This window comes from Pelodiscus sinensis, chromosome 2, assembly GCF_052426305.1.
Source record: "Pelodiscus sinensis isolate ZL-2025 chromosome 2, ASM5242630v1, whole genome shotgun sequence".
In the NCBI taxonomy this organism is placed as follows: domain Eukaryota; kingdom Metazoa; phylum Chordata; order Testudines; family Trionychidae; genus Pelodiscus; species Pelodiscus sinensis.
In genome coordinates, this window is record NC_143053.1 from 22,708,276 (window position 1) to 22,716,536 (window position 8,261).

Consider the following 8,261-nt stretch of genomic DNA (forward strand, 5'->3'; position numbering starts at 1 on the left):
GTACTGGTGAGTGCACATCCACACACTACGTCAATATTGGTGTTGCACAAAAGAAATTTCAACCTGCTCCAGGATGGAAAAATCTTAGAGGGAACACTGGTAACCACCCTCCTAAAGATCAAATGCAGACACTGAACCACTTCAGCTCTGGGAGAATGAAGTTCTAGGGCTCAGCAACCAGGAAACCAACCCTCGAAAGGGATCAAAACGCCATATAAATCCATCTGTCTTTGAGTAAGTGTTACACAAGAAAAAGTCATGATGATGTTGTGAAAGATATGTACACTGGTCTTTCCCCCTCCCCTCATGGTAACAATTATTTACACTAGGCCTGCTAGTAAATAAAAGTGTTTTTTTATTCAGTACAAACAGTAGGATTTAAGTGGTTGCAAGTGAAAACAGACAGATCAAAGTAAGTTGCTAAGTTAAAATGAAAAGTAAATGTATAGCTAGTTCTAACTCACCAAAAAAACTGAGATTCTCACCCTAATGAGCTGATCTTTTGCTAGGCGTAATCTTCAGGTTCAGAGACTCTTTTACCTTGACTTGGGTCCCCAACCTTCTTCGGAGTACATCAGTGCAAGCAGAGACAAAGGGCTGATCATGTCCCTTTGCTTTTAAATAGTCTTTTCCCCATGGTGGGGACCTTTTGTTCTACCTCCCCACTTTTATGTGAAACTACTACAGTGGTCAAAATGGAATCCCAGTACCAGGTGGTGTGGTCAAATGTCTTGCTAATTCAGTCACCTTTGGTGCTACAGGACAAACAAGGCTGTTTATAAGACATTAAGCTAATCACAAAGTTGTTAAGACATTGGGGAGGCAGTAAGGGCTCTCATTAGCACATTTAAAACTATAAACAGTCTCATACTTCATACTTCACATTTAAGAATGGTACATTCACTAAACATAGGATATACAGATACAGCAGACTGTAACATTAAAACTGGTAATTTTTTTATGGAGATATACCATCTTGCAGAACTGGAAGAGACCTTGAGAGGTTATCAAGTCCAGTCCCCTGGCCTCACAACAGGACCAAGTACCATCCCTGACAGATTTGCCCCAGATCCCTAAATGGCCCCCTCAAGGACTGAACTCACAACCCTGGGATTAGCAGGCCAATGCTCAAACCACTGAGCTATCCCTCCCCAAAATAAGGTATTTTGTTTAAAGCATCTTTGAGTTATGCATATTTATATCATAAGCCAAACTTCATAAAATGGGGGGGGGGGGGAAGGAGAGGGACAAGACCATCTCACATGGAATAAATTGCAAATTAGGCTGCCAGCTACCTTCCAAGTATGCTTTATGTTGACAACACAGGCAGTGCTGGCCAAGGGATTTGGGTATATTCACTTCCATAAATTGCTGGAAAGTTTCAACTTTTTAAGAGCAGTTTGCTTTTAAAAATAGATGGTTTTCTGCAAATCCTATAAAGCATCTTCAGTAAATCAGTAGACATTTAAATGTATGGATCACTGACTGACTGACTGACTGACTGACTGTATACAATGAAAATAATCTCAGAAGCAGAGGTGAAAGTAAGCCAGTGTACTCCAGCGTGGCGTTCCGGCAAGAAGCTGGACAGCTGGGGTACTGAGTTGCAGTGGGAGGGGTGGCGCACTCCCTGCCTGGCTCCAGGGCTTCCTGCTGGCTGTCGTGCTCAGCAGCAGTCAGCCAGGTAGGTTAGAGGGCTGGGTGGGAGGTGTCCCCTATCCCAGAGTCTCCCAGCTTCTCTCCTCTCCCTCACCATTTTGAGGGGTGGGAGGGCATCAGCCATACATACCAGTCCCTGCCCTGTGTTTTGCTTTTCTTCCCTCCTGCTTCCTCTGACTCTCAGCTAGTGAGGGGAACATGCAGAGCCCCCTTCTGTAGGTCCAGCCTGCATTCTTTGTTCCGAGATGTATGACCTTGCATTTCTCTATACTAAAATCCAATGTGTTGGAATTGGCCCAGTTTATCAAGTGAGCCACCTCACTCAGTATGTACGTTTGCCTGTTCTCATCATTATTCATCATTCTGTCAAACTTGGTTGCCTCCACAAATTTTCTCAGCAGTGATTTTATATTTATTTCCTGATGGCTGATAAAAATATTGAATAGCAGCCAACCTAGAACCATTCCCAGTGGAACCCTCCTACAAACACCCCTGGCTGCTGCTGATTCTCTAGGGATGACTACTTTTGGAGATCTGTCAGTTAGCCAATTCATAATGCATTTAATATGTGCTCTACTGATATTGTAGTGCTAATTTTTTAATCAGAATGTCATTCAGCTTTACAAAAGTCTAAGGCTCAGATCCCCCTGGGTATTTAGATACCTAACTTCCATTGAAATAAAGTGTATTGAACGTACGCAGTTATATGATCAGACAAACTCATTATTTCATCAACAAATGAAAGCAGGCTGTGCTGATGGACATTTTTTATATTCCCATCCTTTAATCCTCTAGTAAGGTTGATCCTCCCAAATCTGGGACTCTCTGGTCCAGCAACATCCGTGGTCCAGCAGACCAAAGAGCCCCAGAGGGGAGAGCAACGCAGGGGCTGAAGAGCGGCATCGGGGGAGTCCCCACCCTGGCCGGGGAACCCCCGGCATTAGCGGGGCCAGGTATTAGCCAGAGAGCTCTCATCCTGGTGGGAAACCTCCCGTTGCTGTGGGGCTGTCAGCAGCAAACCCCTGATGGCAGCGGGGCTGGGATGATGGGGCAGCCTCTGCCAAGAACTCCCAGGCTGAAGTGGAGCTGGCAGAGGCAGGCAGCTGGAATCCACAGCAACAGCGGGGCGGGCCATCGCAGGCAGGGTGGGGTGGCCAGGTGGCCCCAGCCAGGACGCCCGGGGAAAACTCTGTGGCAGCAGTCCAGAAACCATCAAGCAGTCCCCATTGGGAACACCGGGGCAGCAGGTGGGCAGCAGGATGGGGAGCCATGTTGAGCCCGTGTTGCAGAGGGCAGTGGCAGGATGGGGAGCCCCAAAGAAAGGAGCCCGGGCATGGGACAGCCAGCGGGGAGCACTGTCCTCTCCTGGCAGGCCCATATATGTAGGGTGGGGGTGCGAAGGGTGTGAATACACACCCCCAGGTTGGCCCAGCTGAGCCATGTGCCATCTGCTGGACCCTTCCCAGCCTGCTCTATTCCCCACTCTCCTGCAGCCTAGCTGAGCCATGAGTCAGCTCCCTGCCACCTCCTGCAGCCCAGCTGAGTTGCACACTGGCTCCCTGCCCCCTGCCCCCTGCCCCCTCACAGCCCAGCTGAACCTTGCACCGGCTCCAGCAGCCCAGCTGAGCCACATAATGGCTCCCTGCCCCACCCCCCAGCCAAGAAGAGTTCTATGCCAGCTCCCCTCCCCTCCCCCACAAGCAGCCCAAACTTCTTTGGCCCCCAAACCTGAAGCGGGGAAAGAAGGTTGTTTTGAACCTAAGAAATCTATGAGGTTTTTTTTCTTCAAAATTTGAACAAAATGTTTCAGTAAAACCAAAACTAATTTTCTTCATGTTTTTTATTTTCTTCTAGTCGTTTTGGGTATGTTTCACCCGGGCCTGAAAAATGCATTTTAATTTGGCAAATTTCAATAAAGAAACTAAGCTCTACTACAGTCAAACTTTTCCAGGGCCCACCCTTACTTAGTAGAAGTATTTTCACACTTGAAAAGTAAATCTAACTTTACTATAGCAAATTATTTAAAAATAGGTTTGTAACCAGAGTGGCAGACATCTTAATGAGGAAAGCTATAAGTTTCTTCCTAATATTTTTATATGTCTTGATGATCTTCAGAATTCCTCTCACTATGAAATGCTGCAGAATATTCATTTAAAAAATACTGATGGGGATAAAACCAGCTTTGAGCTATGGAGTTTCATGGTCTAATTCCTTAGCTGGAGTCAAGATCAAATGGCTAAAAATGCATTATGATCTGATTGTTGTTCAGTCATGCATTTTTGTGGAATCAGATGGTGGTCTCAGTTCACTTCCCAGTGGCTATGTCTACATCAAACATGCCAACTGTATATTTCCATCTTGCACACACCACTGGAAACACCACATGAACCTCCTCTCATGAGTCTGAGGGTTGTATTTTAAGTGGTCTACCTTTCACAAGAAACAAGTACTGCATAGGAAAGTTCTCTTCCTAAACAGAGCTAATAGGTCAAAGAGTACCTTGTACCCTAAGTCAGGCAGTGCTGATTGGTCCCAGTTTAGATGAAGTGGGTTAGTAGTTTCCAAATGGCTGTTTGCAAACAAAAGAAATGAATAGCAATGAGTTATGAGACTTCCATCCTGATTATCGTACCCCAGAGCTCCAATCAGTTTTAAACACAAGATGGAGACACAAGATACATTATCCTGAATTGGCAACTAATGTCACCAAGATAAAAAAGCTAATCATGCATATACTAGTGCCAAGCCATAATTTCACGGCAATGAAGACTGGAATATTTTGGAATATTGTTTTTCACTTACAATATTACAGCAAGGTAATCTCTATAAAGCCTTTATTACTGTGTACATTTTTAGCATGTTATAACAAAATCCTTTTACTAGTCACTGCTTCCACTCAATTTTTTCATTAACCTCTCTTATACACATTCATTGCATGATTATTTTGAACTCCTTTATATTTAAAAAAAATTGAGGTCAACATTTATTTAAAAAAGCGCACACACACATGCCCCTGAAATTCCTGCATACAGGCCTGGCTGGTATGGCAAACTCCCTGATCTGGAACAATGCAGGTCCCAAGGGTATTGGACCAGGGAGGTCCAACCCTGTAACTGGATGCCATTTCAGTTCTTCCATTATTTTGCCTGATGCAACATTAGCACTGGCTGACGCCAGAGTAAATAAGAGAATCATGCCCAATCACAAAGCTTTGGTTTATTTTAAGAAATGCTTATTACAGATGGTAATATACATGGGAGACAAGGATTTTTGCATGATTGGGCCACCTCTCTTGATGCTATCATATATTTAGGGTGTACAGAAAATACAGGTCTGGGACTAATATTTAGTTTAGAATTATTTATACCAATACAGCCTGTCCTTTAGCTGATTGTAATGCAGACATGGCACTCATCTTGTTATACTCTAGAGCAGGAGCCACTGCACTGCAGGGGAACCCGACTCACCAGGCAGCCTAGGACTGGGCTGTACTGTACCCAGATGGGTTAATGGCAGAGCCCTCCCCCAAGGAGTTGAGTGCTGCTGTGTTAGTATTAGCAGCTTTCCAAAACTTGGGTAGACATAAGGCCTAGTGTATTATACCTGAACCCAGACATCAGTCAAGCTAACACAAAAGGGCCTACAGGAATGCTGAGAGCAGCTTTTAGAAGATTTCTTGCATTAGAGTTTTTAACCATTACTGAATTAATCTAAATTAACACAAACATATTATAAGCATGATAGGAAAGTAACTTGATCGGCTACAACTCTCAGGAGTGAGATATCAACTAAAATCACCACGCCTTGTGGGGAATGGTGCCAGTATTCAGTTCCTTTGCCCTAATCAACTAGAATGATGCACACAAGCTATTCCTGCCTCATGTCCCAAACCCTCAGAAGGCCATACTCACCATGGCTGATGCTGTGACTGGTATCGTGCTTTATCAGAACAGAAGTGAGAACATAGGCTCAAAACTTGGGTGGAGCAAGGGAAGTCTGTCCAAACCCTTATGTTTTAATCTCCATCATGAATACACCAACAATCATACCTCTGTGTGTTGTATTTGCAGTGGCTGCCACTGCACTCTTCAGGGCCTTCCCCACAGCTGTGAAATGCCTGAACCATATAAGGAGGGGAAAGAAGAGGACTCGGGATGCAATGTCCCAGGAGATCCTGCAAGCCAGTGCTGCATCAGAAAAGAAGATCAGGGCTTGAAGAATCATGCTTGCAGACAGCATGCACAAGGATAGAGTGGAGAGGAGACAGGAGAGGGATGTGCAGCAGGAAATGCTTGTGCTCCTCAGACAGCAACAGAGATGGGGCAGCAGTCTGTGGTGAGCCTGCACATTCAACAATTCTGTGCTCTCTTCCCACTGCATCCCACAGAGAACTCCACCTCAGGCCCTTCCTATACCCATGTCAACATTCCACATAACATCAGGGTTTGGTGCACTACCCTTAGCACTCCACCTGGGGGAACATTCAAGAAAACAGACTTGCATACACTGACCTGTGAAAACCATTGTATTTGTAGTTGAAGTGGAAATAACTGTGCTTTCCCCTTCATAAATTCTTTCCCCTTAATTTATTAAGTTTTATTCAATTCTATATGTTTTCATTGGCTGGCTCATGTTACAGAATACAACTGTATTCTTTGGAACATTATTCAGCTGTATGGCTACGTCTACATTGGCAAGATTTTGCGCAAATACTTTTAACACAAGAGTTTTTGCTTTAAAGTATTTGCACAAGAGAGTGTCTACACTGGCATGTGTTTTTGCACAAGAGATGTGCTTTTGCACAAAAGCATCCGTGCCAGTGTAGACTCTCTCTTGCACAAGAAAGCTCCGATGGCCATTTTAGCCATTGGGCTTTCTTGCGCAAGAAATTAACATTGCCTGTCTACACTGGCCTCTTGTGCAAGAACAGTTACGCAGGAGGGCTTATTCCTGAGTAGGAGCATCAGAGTATTTGCGCAAGAAGCACTGACTTTATACATTAAAACGTCAGTGTTCTTACAAAAGTATTCGCAGCCAGTGTAGACAGGTGGCAAGATTTTGCGCCAAAGTGGGTGCTTTTGCGCAAAATCTTGCCAATGTAGAGACAGCCTATTACTTCACAATATTTGCTGGCTGGTGATGGGCAGGTCTGACAGAAATCAGTTTCCTGTCACTGTGCTGTGTCACAGAACCCACATAATAACATTCACAAACCAAATTCAGCAGCTAAATGCACCACCTTTGCCTTCCATATTGGAAGAAACTTTTCTCTCTTGGCTTCATAGATATTGTTCAGGATACAGCAGGAAGCCATAATCATTTTTGTCACTCAGATCCAATCTTATAAGTCAACAACTAGCGGTCCTTCAAACAACCAAGGGTGTATTCAACTATCATTCTGCACGTGCTGAACCTGTGGCTGAAATGCTCCTTGCTGCTGCTGAGGTGGCTGATACATGGCTTCATAGCTATGGGAGCAAGGGCTATGCTGGTTCACCCAGGATAATTTTTGGTATTTCAATATTCCCACCAGACTTAAAACAGTTTCCTGGCATAATCAGACCATACTGTGTTATTTCTCCCCCATACTAGCTGACATGACCTATGTGATCATAACTCAGTGAAGAGTCACAATCATGTTTCACAACTATGTCTAAACATGACCAGTCTGTACACTTGAAAGAATGTGAAGTACCGGAACTACCTTATCTACTATCGGTCTGTCTGTCTGACTGTGTGTTCAAGAACTCCTCCTAAACAATAAGAGCTAGGACCACCAAATTCAGTACACAGCTTCCTTTTATCATAACTTAAAGTGAGGTAAGGTTTCTGTTGTGCCAGGAAAAAATGAGATGTGCCTGGAATAGGATTGCTTCTCATAAAACAATACAGAAAAGAGACAGCGTTACCAGGCAGGTGAAAGGGGCTGGCTGCCCACTCCTCCAGTCCAGGACTGCCCCAGCCCCAAGCCTCACATCCCCCAGGTGCCCTCTTTGGGGGGAGGGGTCAGAGAAGCTGCTGTTCCCCTTCCCCTCATCCCCATTCATACTGGTACATTTCCCTTTCATCAGGGAGCCAGGAAAAAGTGAAGTTTGCTGCATTCCTCACTTTGGCTGGGGAGCACAGGGGGTAGAAGAACCTGGACCTGCCCCAGCTGGTGGACATACATCCTTCTCCCAACTGTGCCCACTGGAGCTGCAGTAGCCATGGATCAGTGCTTCTCACCTGGCTCCCAAGGCTATGTCTAGACTGCATGCTTCTTTCAGAAGAACCTTTTTTCAGAAGAGATCTTCCGAAAAAACTTCTTCTGAAAAAGAACATCCACACACAAAAGCACATTGAAAAAGTGATCTGGTTTTTCGAAAGATAGCGTCACACTGAATGGACGCTATCTCATATTTAAGCTGTGATTGCTATGAACAGAGTGGCCACCAGGGCATCTGTGCTTTTTCCTCTTCCCTCTTCTTTCGAAAGAACTCCCTCATTCCCATCCACACACGCCTTTTTCCAAAAGAGCTCTTTCGGAAAAAGGCCTCTTCCTCGTAGAAAGAAGCTTACCAACGCTGGAAAACCCCCTCTGTTCTTTCAATTTACTTTCGGAA